Genomic DNA, 14,071 nt, shown 5'->3' with positions numbered 1-14,071 from the left:
ATGGCATTTCCTTCACCTTGCCACAGGCACTTGGGAGCATGTCTGCACGTGGAGAAGGACTTCCGCGTGGGAAGCCGGTTTCTGTCAAACGGGTCCCAGTGCTGTGCTCCTCTCTTTTCACTCCTGCTGCCAGAAGCCCAGGGAGGAGGGGAGGACTTTCAACATGGCTGGGCACTGGGGTTTCTTCCAGAGAAGGGGATGGCATTTGCTTTCCCTTGCCACCAGCCCTTGGGATAGGGTCTGCACCTCAGGAAAGCTGTTTCCGTGGGAAGCCGGGTTTCTGCCCAACGGGCCTCAGGGCCGTGGGCCTCGGGGGTCCTTCCGGCTCCCCAGAGAACAGGGACGAGGTGAGGGGCTTAGGCCATGCCTGGGCCATGTTGTCTCTTCCACCAGGGTGTGTGGCATTTTGTTGACCTGGCTACCTCCACTTGGGATAGGATTTCCACAGCAATAGCACATTGTTAGTCAGAAGCTGTTTTGGCCCCAGGGGGTCTCTGGGCTGTGTTCTTGGGGATGAACTCCTGCTACCAAAACCTCCGGGATGAGGGTAGGTCTCAGACTGTGCCTGGGCCCTGTGGTCTCTTCCAGGTCAGTGTATGGCATTTCCTTCACCTTGCCACAGGCACTGGTGAGCATGTCTGCACGTGGAGAAGGACTTCCTCGTGGGAAGCCGGTTTCTGTCAAAAGGGTCCCAGTGCTGTGCTCCTCTCTTTTCACTCCTCCTGCCTGAAGCCCAGGGAGGAGGGGAGGGCTTACAACATGGCTGGGAACTGGAGTTTCTTCCAGAGAAGGGCATGGCATTTGCTTTCTCTTGCTCCCAGCCCTTGGGAGAGGGTCTGAATCTCAGGAAAGCTGTTTCTGTGGGAGGCCGGCTTCCTGCCCAACGGGCCTCAGGGCCGTGGGCCTCGGGGGTCCCTCCGGCTCCCCAGAGCACAGGGACGAGGTGAGGGGCTTAGACCATGCCTGGGCCATGTTGTTTCTTCCACCTGGGTGTGTGGCATTTTGTTGACCTGGTTACCCCCACTTGGGATAGGATTTCCACAGCAATAGCTTATTGTTAGTGGGAAGCTGTTTTGGCCCCAGGGGGTCTCCGGGCTGTGTTCTTGGGGTTGAACTCCTGCTAGCAAAACCACCGGGATGAGGGAAGGGCTCAGACTGTGCCTGGGCGATGTGGTCTCTTCCAGGTCAGTGTATGGCATTTCCTTCACCTTGCCACAGGCACTGGGGAGAATGTCTGCACGTGGAGAATGACTAACTCGTGGGAAGCCGGTTTCTGTCAAACGGGTCCCAGTGCTGTGCTCCTCTCTTTTCACTCCTGCTGCCATAAGCCCATGGAGGAGGGGAGGGGTTAAAGCATGGCTGGGCACTGGGGTTTCTTCCAGAGAAGGGGATGGCATTTGCTTTCCATTGCCACCAGCCCTTGGGATACGGTCTGCACCTCAGGAAAGCTGTTTTCGTGGGAAGCCGGCTTTCTGCCCAACGGGCCTCAGGACCGTGGGCCTCGGGGGTCCCTCCGGCTCCCCAGAGCACAGGGACGAGGTGAGGGGCTTAGACCATGCCTGGGCCATGTTGTTTCTTCCACCTGGGTGTGTGGCATTTTGTTGACCTGGTTACCCCCACTTGGGATAGGATTTCCACAGCAAGAGCATATTGTTAGTCGGAAGCCGTTTGGGCCCCAGGGGGTCTCCGTGCTGTGTTCCTTGGGGATGAACTCCTGCTACCAAAACCTCCGGGATGAGGGTAGGTCTCAGACTGTGCCTGGGCCCTGTGGTCTCTTCCAGGTCAGTGTATGGCATTTCCTTCACCTTGCCACAGGCACTGGGGAGCATGTCTGCACGTGGAGAAGGACTTCCTCGTGGGAAGCCAGTTTCCATCAAACGGGTCCCAGTGCTGTGCTCCTCTCTTTTCACTCCTGCTACCATAAGCCCAGGGAGGAGGGGAGGGCTTAGAACATGGCTGGGCACTGGGGTTTCTTCCAGAGAAGGGGATGGCATTTGCTTTCCCTTGCCACCAGCCCTTGGGATAGGGTCTGCACCTCAGGAAAGCTGTTTCCGTGGGAAGCCGGCTTTCTGCCCAACGGGCCTCCGGGCGGTGTGCCTCGGGGGTCCCTCCGGCTCCCCAAAGCACAGGGACGAGGTGAGGGGCTTAGACCATGCCTGGGCCATGTTGTTTCTTCCACTTGGTTGTGTGGCATTTTATTGACCTGGCTACCCCCACTTGGGATAGGATTTCCACAGCAAGAGTATATTGTTAGTCCGAAGCCGTTTGGGCCCCAGGGGGTCTCCGGTCTGTGTTCCTTGGGGTTGAACTCCTGCTAGCAAAACCTCCGGGATGAGGGAAGGGCTCAGACTGTGCCTGGGCCCTGTGGTCTCTTCCAGGTCAGTGTATGGCATTTCCTTCACCTTGCCACAGGCACTGGGGAGCATGTCTGCACGTGGAGAAGGACTTCCTCGTGGGAAGCCGGTTTCCGTCAAACGGGTCCCAGTGCTGTGCTCCTCTCTTTTCACTCCTGCTGCCAGAAGCCCAGGGAGGAGGGGAGGGCTTTCAACATGGCTGGGCACTGGGGTTTCTTCCAGAGAAGGGGATGGCATTTGCTTTCCCTTGCCACCAGCCCTTGGGAGAGGGTCTGCACCTCAGGAAAGATGTTTCCGTGGGAAGCCGGCTTTCTGCCCAACGGGCCTCAGGGCCGTGGGCCTCGGGGGATCCCTCCGGCTCCCCAGAGCACAGGGATGAGGTGAGGGGCTTAGGCCATGCCTGGGCCATGTTGTCTCTTCCACCTGGGTGTGTGGCATTTTGTTGACCTGGCTACCTCCACTTGGGATAGGATTTCCACAGCAATAGCATATTGTTAGTCGGAAGCTGTTTTGGCCCCAGGGGGTCTCCGGGCTGTGTTCTTGGGGTTGAACTCCTGCTAGCAAAACCCCTGGGATGAGGGAAGGGCTCAGACTGTGCCTGGGCCCTGTAGTCTCGTCCAGGTCAGTGTATGGCATTTCCTTCACCTTGCCACAGGCGCTGGTGAGCATGTCTGCACGTGGAGAAGGACTTCCTCGTGGGAAGCCGGTTTCTGTCAAAAGGGTCCCAGTGCTGTGTTCCTCTCTTTTCACTCCTGCTGCCAGAAGCCCAGGAAGGAGGGGAAGGCTTACAACATGGCTGGGCACTGGGGTTTCTTCCAGAGAAGGGGATGGCATTTGCTTTCCCTTGCCACCAGCCCTTGGGATACGGTCTGCACCTCAGGAAAGCTGTTTCCGTGGGAAGCCGGCTTTCTGCCCAACGGGCCTCAGGACCGTGGGCCTCGGGGGTCCCTCCGGCTCCCCAGAGCACAGGGACGAGGTGAGGGGCTTAGACCATGCCTGGGCCATGTTGTTTCTTCCACCTGGGTGTGTGGCATTTTGTTGACCTGGTTACCCCCACTTGGGATAGGATTTCCAAAGCAAGAGCATATTGTTAGTCGGAAGCCGTTTGGGCCCCAGGGGGTCTCCGTGCTGTGTTCCTTGGGGATGAACTCCTGCTACCAAAACCTCCGGGATGAGTGTAGGTCTCAGACTGTGCCTGGGCCCTGTGGTCTCTTCCAGGTCAGTGTATGGCATTTCCTTCACCTTGCCACAGGCACTGGGGAGCATGTCTGCACGTGGAGAAGGACTTCCTCGTGGGAAGCCAGTTTCCATCAAACGGGTCCCAGTGCTGTGCTCCTCTCTTTTCACTCCTGCTACCATAAGCCCAGGGAGGAGGGGAGGGCTTAGAACATGGCTGGGCACTGGGGTTTCTTCCAGAGAAGGGGATGGCATTTGCTTTCCCTTGCCACCAGCCCTTGGGATAGGGTCTGCACCTCAGGAAAGCTGTTTCCGTGGGAAGCCGGCTTTCTGCCCAACGGGCCTCCGGGCCGTGTGCCTCGGGGGTCCCTCCGGCTCCCCAAAGCACAGGGACGAGGTGAGGGGCTTAGACCATGCCTGGGCCATGTTGTTTCTTCCACTTGGTTGTGTGGCATTTTATTGACCTGGCTACCCCCACTTGGGATAGGATTTCCACAGCAAGAGCATATTGTTAGTCCGAAGCCGTTTGGGCCCCAGGGGGTCTCCGGTCTGTGTTCCTTGGGGTTGAACTCCTGCTAGCAAAACCGCCGGGATGAGGGAAGGGCTCAGACTGTGCCTGGGCCCTGTGGTCTCTTCCAGGTCAGTGTATGGCATTTCCTTCACCTTGCCACAGGCACTGGGGAGCATGTCTGCACGTGGAGAAGGACTTCCGCGTGGGAAGCCGGTTTCTGTCAAACGGGTCCCAGTGCTGTGCTCCTCTCTTTTCACTCCTGCTGCCAGAAGCCCAGGGAGGAGGGGAAGGCTTACAACATGGCTGGGCACTGGGGTTTCTTCCAGAGAAGGGGATGGCTTTTGCTTTCCCTTGCCACCAGCAATTGGGATAGGGTCTGCACCTCAGGAAAGCTGTTTCCGTGGGAAGCCGGCTTTCTGCCCAACGGGCCTCAGGGCCGTGGGACTAGGGGGTCCCTCCGGCTCCCCAGAGCACAGGGACGAGGTGAGGGGCTTAGACCATGCCTGGGCCATGTTGTTTCTTCCACCTGGGTGTGTGGCATTTTGTTGACCTGGTTTCCCCCACTTGGGATAGGAATTCCACAGCAAGAGTATATTGTTAGTCGGAAGCTGTTTTGGCCCCACGGGGTCTCCGGGCTGTGTTCTTGGGTTTGAATTCCTACTAGCAAAACCACCGGGATGAGGGAAGGGCTCAGACTGTGCCTGGGCCCTGTGGTCTCTTCCAGGTCAGTGTATGGCATTTCCTTCACCTTGGCACAGGCACTGGGGAGCATGTCTGCACGTGGAGAAGGACTTCCTCGTGGGAGGCCGGTTTCTGTCAAACGGGTCCCAGTTCTGTGCATCTCTCTTTTCACTCCTGCTGCCAGAAGCCCAGGGAAGAGGGGAGGGCTTAGAACATGGCTGGGCACTGGGGTTTCTTCCAGAGAAGGGGATGGCATTTGCTTTCCCTTGACACCAGCCCTTGGGATACGGTCTGCACCTCAGGAAAGCTGTTTCCGTGGGAAGCCGGCTTTCTGCCCAACGGGCCTCAGGGCCATGGTGCTTCGGGGTCCGTCCGGCTCCCCAGAGCACAGGGACGAGGTGAGGGGCTTAGACCATGCCTGGGCCATGTTGTCTCTTCCACCAGGGTGTGTGGCATTTTGTTGACCTGGCTACCTCCACTTGGGATAGGATTTCCACAGCAAGAGCATATTGTTAGTCGGAAGCTGTTTTGGCCCCAGGGGGTCTCCGGTCTGTGTTCCTTGGGGTTGAACTCCTGCTAGCAAAACCGCCGGGATGAGGGAAGGGTTCAGACTGTGCCTGGGCCCTGTGGTCTCTTCCAGGTCAGTGTATGGCATTTCCTTCACCTTGCCACAGGCACTGGGGAGCATGTCTGCACGTGGAGAAGGACTTCCGCGTTGGAAGCCGGTTTCTGTCAATCGGGTCCCAGTGCTGTGCTCCTCTCTTTTCACTCCTGCTGCCAGAAGCCCAGGGAGGAGGGGAGGACTTTCAACATGGCTGGGCACTGGGGTTTCTTCCAGAGAAGGGGATGGCATTTGCTTTCCCTTGCCACCAGCCCTTAGGATAGGGTCTGCACCTCAGGAAAGCTGTTTCCGTGGGAGGCCGGCTTCCTGCCCAACGGGCCTCAGGGCCGTGGGCCTCGGGGGTCCCTCCGGCTCCCCAGAGCACAGAAACGAGGTGAGGGGCTTAGACCATGCCTGGGCCATGTTGTTTCTTCCACCTGGGTGTGTGGCATTTTGTTGACCTGGTTACCCCCACTTGGGATAGGATTTCCACAGCAATAGCATATTGTTAGTGGGAAGCTGTTTTGGCCCCAGGGGGTCTCCGGGCTGTGTTCTTGGGGTTGAACTCCTGCTAGCAAAACCACCGGGATGAGGGAAGGGCTCAGACTGTGCCTGGGCGATGTGGTCTCTTCCAGGTCAGTGTATGGCATTTCCTTCAGCTTGCCACAGGCACTGGGGAGCATGTCTGCACGTGGAGAAGGACTTCCTCGTGGGAAGCCGGTTTCTGTCAAAAGGGTCCCAGTGCTGTGCTCCTCTCTTTTCACTCCTGCTGCCAGAAGCCCAGGAAGGAGGGGAAGGCTTAGAACATGGCTGGGCACTGGGGTTTCTTCCAGAGAAGGGGATGGCATTTGCTTTCCCTTGCCACCAGCCCTTGGGATACGGTCTGCACCTCAGGAAAGCTGTTTCCGTGGGAAGCCGGCTTTCTGCCCAACGGGCCTCAGGACCGTGGGCCTCGGGGGTCCCTCCGGCTCCCCAGAGCACAGGGACGAGGTGAGGGGCTTAGACCATGCCTGGGCCATGTTGTCTCTTCCACCTGGGTGTGTGACATTTTGTTGACCTGGTTACCCCCACTTGAGATAGGATTTCCACAGAAAGAGCATATTGTTAGTCCGTAGCCGTTTTGGCCCCAGGGGGTCTCCGTGCTGTGTTCTTTGGTGTTGAACTCCTGCTAGCAAAACCGCCGGGATGAGGGTAGGGCTCACACTGTGCCTGGGCCCTGTAGTCTCTTCCAGGTCAGTGTATGGCATTTCCTTCACCTTGCCACAGGCACTGGGGAGCATGTCTGCACGTGGAGAATGACTTCCTCGTGGCAAGCCGGTTTCTGTCAAACGGGTCCCAGTGCTGTGCTCCCCTCTTTTCACTCCTACAGCCAGAAGCCCAGGGAGGAGGGGAGGGCTTACAACATGGCTGGGTACCTGGGTTTCTTCCAGAGAAGGGGATGGCATTTGCTTTCCCTTGCCACCAGCCCTTGGGATAGGTTCTGCACCTCAGGAGAGCTGTTTTCGTGGGAAGCCGGGTTTCTGCCCAACGGGCCTCAGGGCCGTGTTCCTCGGGGGTCCCTCCGACTCCCCAGAGAACAGGGACGAGGTGAGGGGCTTAGACCATGCCTGGGCCATGTTGTCTCTTTCACCTGGGTGTGTGGCATTTTGTTGACCTGGCTACCCCCACTTGGGATAGGATTTCCACAGCAAGAGCATATTGTTAGTCGGAAGCCGTTTTGGCCCCAGGGGGTCTCAGGGCTGTGTTTTGGGGGTTGAACTCCTGCTAGCAAAACCGCCGGGATGAGAGAAGGGCTCAGACTGTGCCTGGGCCCTGTGGTCTCTTCCAGGTCAGTGTATGGCATTTCCTTCACCTTGCCACAGGCACTGGGGAGCATGTCTGCACGTGGAGAAGGACTTCCTCGTGGGAAGCCGGTTTCTGTCAAACGGGTCCCCGTGCTGTGCCCCTCTCTTTTCACTCCTGCTGCCAGAAGCCCAGGGAGGAGGGGAGAGCTTACAACATGGCTGAGCAATGGGGTTTCTTCCAGAGAAGGGGATGGCATTTGCTTTCCTTTGCCACCACCCCTTGGGATAGGGTCTGCACCTCAGGAAAGCTGTTTCCGTGGGAAGCCGGCTTTCTGCCCAACGGGCCTCCGGGCCGTATGCCTCGGGGGTCCCTCCGGCTCCCCAAAGCACAGGGACGAGGTGAGGGGCTTAGACCATGCCTGGGCCATGTTGTTTCTTCCAGCTCGGTGTGTGGCATTTTGTTGACCTGGCTACCCCCACTTGGGATAGGATTTCCACAGCAAGAGCATATTGTTAGTCCGAAGCCGTTTGGGCCCCAGGGGGTCTCCGGTCTGTGTTCCTTGGGGTTGAACTCCTGCTCCAAAACCGCCGGGATGAGGGAAGGGCTCAGACTGTGCCTGGGCCCTGTGGTCTCTTCCAGGTTAGTGTATGGCATTTCCTTCACCTTGCCACAGGCACTGGGGAGCATGTCTGCACGTGGAGAATGACTAACTCGTGGGAAGCCGGTTTCTGTCAAACGGGTCCCTGTGCTGTGCCCCTCTCTTTTCACTCCTGCTACCATAAGCCCAGGGAGGAGGGGAGGGCTTAGAACATGGCTGGGCACTGGGGTTTCTTCCAGAGAAGGGGATGGCATTTGCTTTCCCTTGCCACCAGCCCTTGGGAGAGGGTCTGTACCTCAGGAAAGCTGTTTCCGTGGGAGGCCGGCTTCCTGCCCAACGGGCCTCAGGGCCGTGGCCCTCGGGGTTCCCTCCGGCTCCCCAGAGCACAGGGACGAGGTGACGGGCTTAGACCATGCCTGGGCCATGTTGTTTCTTCCACCTGGGTGTGTGGCATTTTATTGACCTGGCTACCCCCACTTGGGATAGGATTTCCACAGCAAGAGTATAATGTTAGTTGGAAGACGTTTTGGCCCCAGGGGGTCTCCGGGCTTTGTTCGTTGGGTTTGAACTCCTGCTAGCAAAACCGCCGGGATGAGGGAAGGGCTCAGACTGTGCCTGGGCCCTGTGGTCTATTCCAGGTCAGTGTATGGCATTTCCTTCACCTTGCCACAGGCAATGGGGAGCATGTCTGCACGTGGAGAAGGACTTCCTCGTGGGAGGCCGGTTTCTGTCAAACGGGTCCCAGTGCTGTGCATCTCTCTTTTCACTCCTGCTGCCAGAAGCCCAGGGAGGAGGGGAGGGCTTAGAACATGGCTGGGCACTGGGGTTTCTTCCAGATAAGGGGATGGCATTTGCTTTCCCTTGACACCAGCCCTTGGGATACGGTCTGCACCTCAGGAAAGCTGTTTCCGTGGGAAGCCGGCTTTCTGCCCAACGGGCCTCAGGGCCATGGTGCTTCGGGGTCCGTCCGGCTCCCCAGAGCACAGGGACGAGGTGAGGGGCTTAGGCCATGCCTGGGCCATGTTGTCTCTTCCACCAGGGTGTGTGGCATTTTGTTGACCTGGCTACCTCCACTTGGGATAGGATTTCCACAGAAAGAGCATATTGTTAGTCCGTAGCCGTTTTGGCCCCAGGGGGTCTCCGGTCTGTGTTCCTTGGTGTTGAACTCCTGCTAGCAAAACCGCCGGGATGAGGGTAGGGCTCAGACTGTGCCTGGGCCCTGTAGTCTCTTCCAGGTCAGTGTATGGCATTTCCTTCACCTTGCCACAGGCACTGGGGAGCATGTCTGCACGTGGAGAATGACTTCCTCGTGGGAAGCCGGTTTCTGTCAAACGGGTCCCAGTGCTGTTCAACTCTCTTTTCACTCCTACAGCCAGAAGCCCAGGGAGGAGGGGAGGGCTTACAACATGGCTGGGTACCTGGGTTTCTTCCAGAGAAGGGGATGGCATTTGCTTTCCCTTGCCACCAGCCCTTGGGATAGGTTCTGCACCTCAGGAGAGCTGTTTCCGTGGGAAGCCGGGTTTCTGCCCAACGGGCCTCAGGGCCGTGTGCCTCGTGGGTCCCTCCGGCTCCCCAGAGAACAGGGACGAGGTGAGGGGCTTAGACCATGCCTGGGCCATGTTGTCTCTTTCACCTGGGTGTGTGGCATTTTGTTGACCTGGCTACCCCCACTTGGGATAGGATTTCCACAGCAAGAGCATATTGTTAGTCGGAAGCCGTTTTGGCCCCAGGGGGTCTCAGGGCTGTGTTTTGGGGGTTGAACTCCTGCTAGCAAAACCGCCGGGATGAGAGAAGGGCTCAGACTGTGCCTGGGCCCTGTGGTCTCTTCCAGGTTAGTGTATGGCATTTCCTTCACCTTGCCACAGGCACTGGGGAGCATGTCTGCACGTGGAGAATGACTAACTCGTGGGAAGCCGGTTTCTCTCAAACGGGTCCCTGTGCTGTGCTCCTCTCTTTTCACTCCTGCTACCATAAGCCCAGGGAGGAGGGGAGGGCTTAGAACATGGCTGGGCACTGGGGTTTCTTCCAGAGAAGGGGATGGCATTTGCTTTCCCTTGCCACCAGCCCTTGGGAGAGGGTCTGTACCTCAGGAAAGCTGTTTCCGTGGGAGGCCGGCTTCCTGCCCAACGGGCCTCAGGGCCGTGGCCCTCGGGGTTCCCTCCGGCTCCCCAGAGCACAGGGACGAGGTGACGGGCTTAGACCATGCCTGGGCCATGTTGTTTCTTCCACCTGGGTGTGTGGCATTTTATTGACCTGGCTACCCCCACTTGGGATAGGATTTCCACAGCAAGAGTATAATGTTAGTTGGAAGATGTTTTGGCCCCAGGGGGTCTCCGGGCTTTGTTCGTTGGGGTTGAACTCCTGCTAGCAAAACCGCCGGGATGAGGGAAGGGCTCAGACTGTGCCTGGTCCCTGTGGTCTATTCCAGGTCAGTGTATGGCATTTCCTTCACCTTGCCACAGGCAATGGGGAGCATGTCTGTACGTGGAGAAGGACTTCCTCGTGGGAGGCCGGTTTCTGTCAAACGGGTCCCAGTGCTGTGCATCTCTCTTTTCACTCCTGCTGCCAGAAGCCCAGGGAGGAGGGGAGGGCTTAGAACATGGCTGGGCACTGGGGTTTCTTCCAGATAAGGGGATGGCATTTGCTTTCCCTTGACACCAGCCCTTGGGATACGGTCTGCACCTCAGGAAAGCTGTTTCCGTGGGAAGCCGGCTTTCTGCCCAACGGGCCTCAGGGCCATGGTGCTTCGGGGTCCGTCCGGCTCCCCAGAGCACAGGGACGAGGTGAGTGGCTTAGGCCATGCCTGGGCCATGTTGTCTCTTCCACCAGGGTGTGTGGCATTTTGTTGACCTGGCTACCTCCACTTGGGATAGGATTTCCACAGAAAGAGCATATTGTTAGTCCGTAGCCGTTTTGGCCCCAGGGGGTCTCCGGTCTGTGTTCCTTGGTGTTGAACTCCTGCTAGCAAAACCGCCGGGATGAGGGTAGGGCTCAGACTGTGCCTGGGCCCTGTAGTCTCTTCCAGGTCAGTGTATGGCATTTCCTTCACCTTGCCACAGGCACTGGGGAGCATGTCTGCACGTGGAGAAGGACTTCCTCGTGGGAAGCCGGTTTCTGTCAAACGGGTCCCAGTGCTGTTCAACTCTCTTTTCACTCCTACAGCCAGAAGCCCAGGGAGGAGGGGAGGGCTTAGAACATGGCTGGGTACCTGGGTTTCTTCCAGAGAAGGGGATGGCATTTGCTTTCCCTTGCCACCAGCCCTTGGGATAGGTTCTGCACCTCAGGAGAGCTGTTTCCGTGGGAAGCCGGGTTTCTGCCCAACGGGCCTCAGGGCCGTGTGCCTCGGGGGTCCCTCCGGCTCCCCAGAGAACAGGGACGAGGTGAGGGGCTTAGACCATGCCTGGGCCATGTTGTCTCTTTCACCTGGGTGTGTGGCATTTTGTTGACCTGGCTACCCCCACTTGGGATAGGATTTCCACAGCAAGAGCATATTGTTAGTCGGAAGCCGTTTTGGCCCCAGGGGGTCTTAGGGCTGTGTTTTGGGGGTTGAACTCCTGCTAGCAAAACCGCCGGGATGAGAGAAGGGCTCAGACTGTGCCTGGGCCCTGTGGTCTCTTCCAGGTCAGTGTATGGCATTTCCTTCACCTTGCCACAGGCACTGGGGAGCATGTCTGCACGTGGAGAAGGACTTCCTCGTGGGAAGCCGGTTTCTGTCAAACGGGTCCCCGTGCTGTGCCCCTCTCTTTTCACTCCTGGTGCCAGAAGCCCAGGGAGGAGGGGAGAGCTTACAACATGGCTGGGCAATGGGGTTTCTTCCAGAGAAGGGAATGGCATTTGCTTTCCCTTGCCACTACCCCTTGGGATAGGGTCTGCACCTCAGGAAAGCTGTTTCCGTGGGAAGCCGGCTTTCTGCCCAACGGGCCTCCGGGCCGTATGCCTCGGGGGTCCCTCCGGCTCCCCAGAGCACAGGGACGAGGTGAGGGGCTTAGACCATGCCTGGGCCATGTTGTTTCTTCCACCTCGGTGTGTGGCATTTTGTTGACCTGGCTACCCCCACTTGGGTTTAGATTTCCACAGCAAGAACATATTGTTAGTCGGAAGCCGTTTGGGCCCCAGGGGGTCTCCGGACTGTGTTCCTTGCGGTTGAACTCTTGCTAGCAAAACCGCCGGGATGAGGGAAGGGCTCAGACTGTGCCTGGGCCCTGTCGTCTCTTCCAGGTCAGTGTATGGCATTTCCTTCACCTTGCCACAGGCACTTGGGAGCATGTCTGCACGTGGAGAATGACTTCCTCGTGGGAAGCCTGTTTCTGTCAACCGGGTCCCAGTGCTGTGCTCCTCTCTTTTCACTCCATCTGCCAGAAGCCCAGGGAGGAGGGGAGGGCTTAGAACATGGCTGGGCACTGGGGTTTCTTCCAGAGAAGTGGATGGCATTTGTTTTCCCTTGCCTCCAGCCCTTGTATAGGGTCTGCAACTCAGGAAAGCTGTTTCCGTGGGAAGCCGGCTTCCTGCCAACGGGCCTCAGGGCCGTTGGCCTCGGGGTCACTCCGGCTCCCCAGAGCACAGGGACGAGGTGAGGGGCTTAGGCCATGCCTGGGCCATATTGTCTCTTCCACCTGGGTGTGTGGCATTTTGTTGACCTGGCTACCTCCACTTGGGATAGGATTTCCACAGCAAGAGCATATTGTTAGTCGGAAGCCGTTTTGGCCCCAGGGGGTCTCCGGTCTGTGTTCCTTGGTGTTGAACTCCTGCTAGCAAAACCACCGGGATGAGGGAAGGGCTCAGACTGTGCCTGGGCCCTGTGGTCTCTTCCAGGTCAGTGTATGGCATTTCCTTCACCTTGCCACAGGCACTGGGGAGCATGTCTGCACGTGGAGAAGGACTTCCTCGTGGGAAGCCGGTTTCTGTCAAACGGGTCCCAGTGCTGTGCTCCTATCTTTTCACTCCTGCTGCCAGAAGCCCAGGGAGGAGGGGAGGACTTTCAACATGGCTGGGCACTGGGGTTTCTTCCAGAGAAGGGGATGGCATTTGCTTTCCCTTGCCACCAGCCCTTGGGATAGGGTCTGCACCTCAGGAAAGCTGTTTCCGTGGGAAGCCGGCTTTCTGCCCAACGGGCCTCCGGGCCGTGTGCCTCGGGGGTCCCTCCGGCTCCCCAGAGCACAGGGACGAGGTGAGGGGCTTAGGCCATGCCTGGGCCATGTTGTTTCTTCCACTTGGTTGTGTGGCATTTTGTTGACCTGGCTACCCCCACTTGGGATAGGATTTCCACAGCAAGAGCATATTGTTATTCCGAAGCCGTTTGGGCCCCAGGGGGTCTCCGGTCTGTGTTCCTTGGGGTTGAACTCCTGCTAGCAAAACCGCCGGGATGAGGGAAGGGCTCAGACTGTGCCTGGGCCCTGTGGTCTCTTCCAGGTTAGTGTATGGCATTTCCTTCACCTTGCCACAGGCACTGGGGAGCATGTCTGCACGTGGAGAATGACTAACTCGTGGGAAGCCGGTTTCTGTCAAACGGGTCCCTGTGCTGTGCTCCTCTCTTTTCACTCCTGCTGCCAGAAGCCCAGGGAGGAGGGGAGGGCTTAGAACATGGCTGGGCACTGGGGTTTCTTCCAGAGAAGGGGATGGCATTTGCTTTCCCTTGCCACCAGCCCTTGGGAGAGGGTCTGCACCTCAGGAAAGCTGTTTCCGTGGGAGGACCGGCTTCCTGCCCAACGGGCCTCAGGGCCGTGGCCCTCGGGGTTCCCTCCGGCTCCCCAGAGCACAGGGACGAGGTGACGGCTTAGACCATGCCTGGGCCATGTTGTTTCTTCCACCGGGGTGTGTGGCATTTTATTGACCTGGCTACCCCCACTTGGGATAGGATTTCCACAGCAAGAGTATATTGTTAGTTGGAAGACGTTTTGGCCCCAGGGGGTCTCCGGGCTGTGTTCGTTGGGGTTGAACTCCTGCTAGCAAAACCGCCGGGATGAGGGAAGGGCTCAGACTGTGCCTGGGCCCTGTGGTCTATTCCAGGTCAGTGTATGGCATTTCCTTCACCTTGCCACAGGCAATGGGGAGCATGTCTGCACGTGGAGAAGGACTTCCTCGTGGGAGGCCGGTTTCTGTCAAACGGGTCCCAGTGCTGTGCATCTCTCTTTTCACTCCTGCTGCCAGAAGCCCAGGGAGGAGGGGAGGGCTTAGAACATGGCTGGGCACTGGGGTTTCTTCCAGATAAGGGGAAGGCATTTGCTTTCCCTTGACACCAGCCCTTGGGATACGGTCTGCACCTCAGGAAAGCTGTTTCCGTGGGAAACCGGCTTTCTGCCCAACGGGCCTCAGGGCCATGGTGCTTCGGGGTCCGTCCGGCTCCCCAGAGCACAGGGACGAGGTGA

The sequence above is a fragment of the Ursus americanus genome, chromosome 17 (assembly GCF_024610735.1).
Source record: "Ursus americanus isolate L20-20 chromosome 17, mUrsAme1.1.p, whole genome shotgun sequence".
NCBI classification, from domain to species: domain Eukaryota; kingdom Metazoa; phylum Chordata; class Mammalia; order Carnivora; family Ursidae; genus Ursus; species Ursus americanus.
This window is presented reverse-complemented; position numbering follows the sequence as displayed.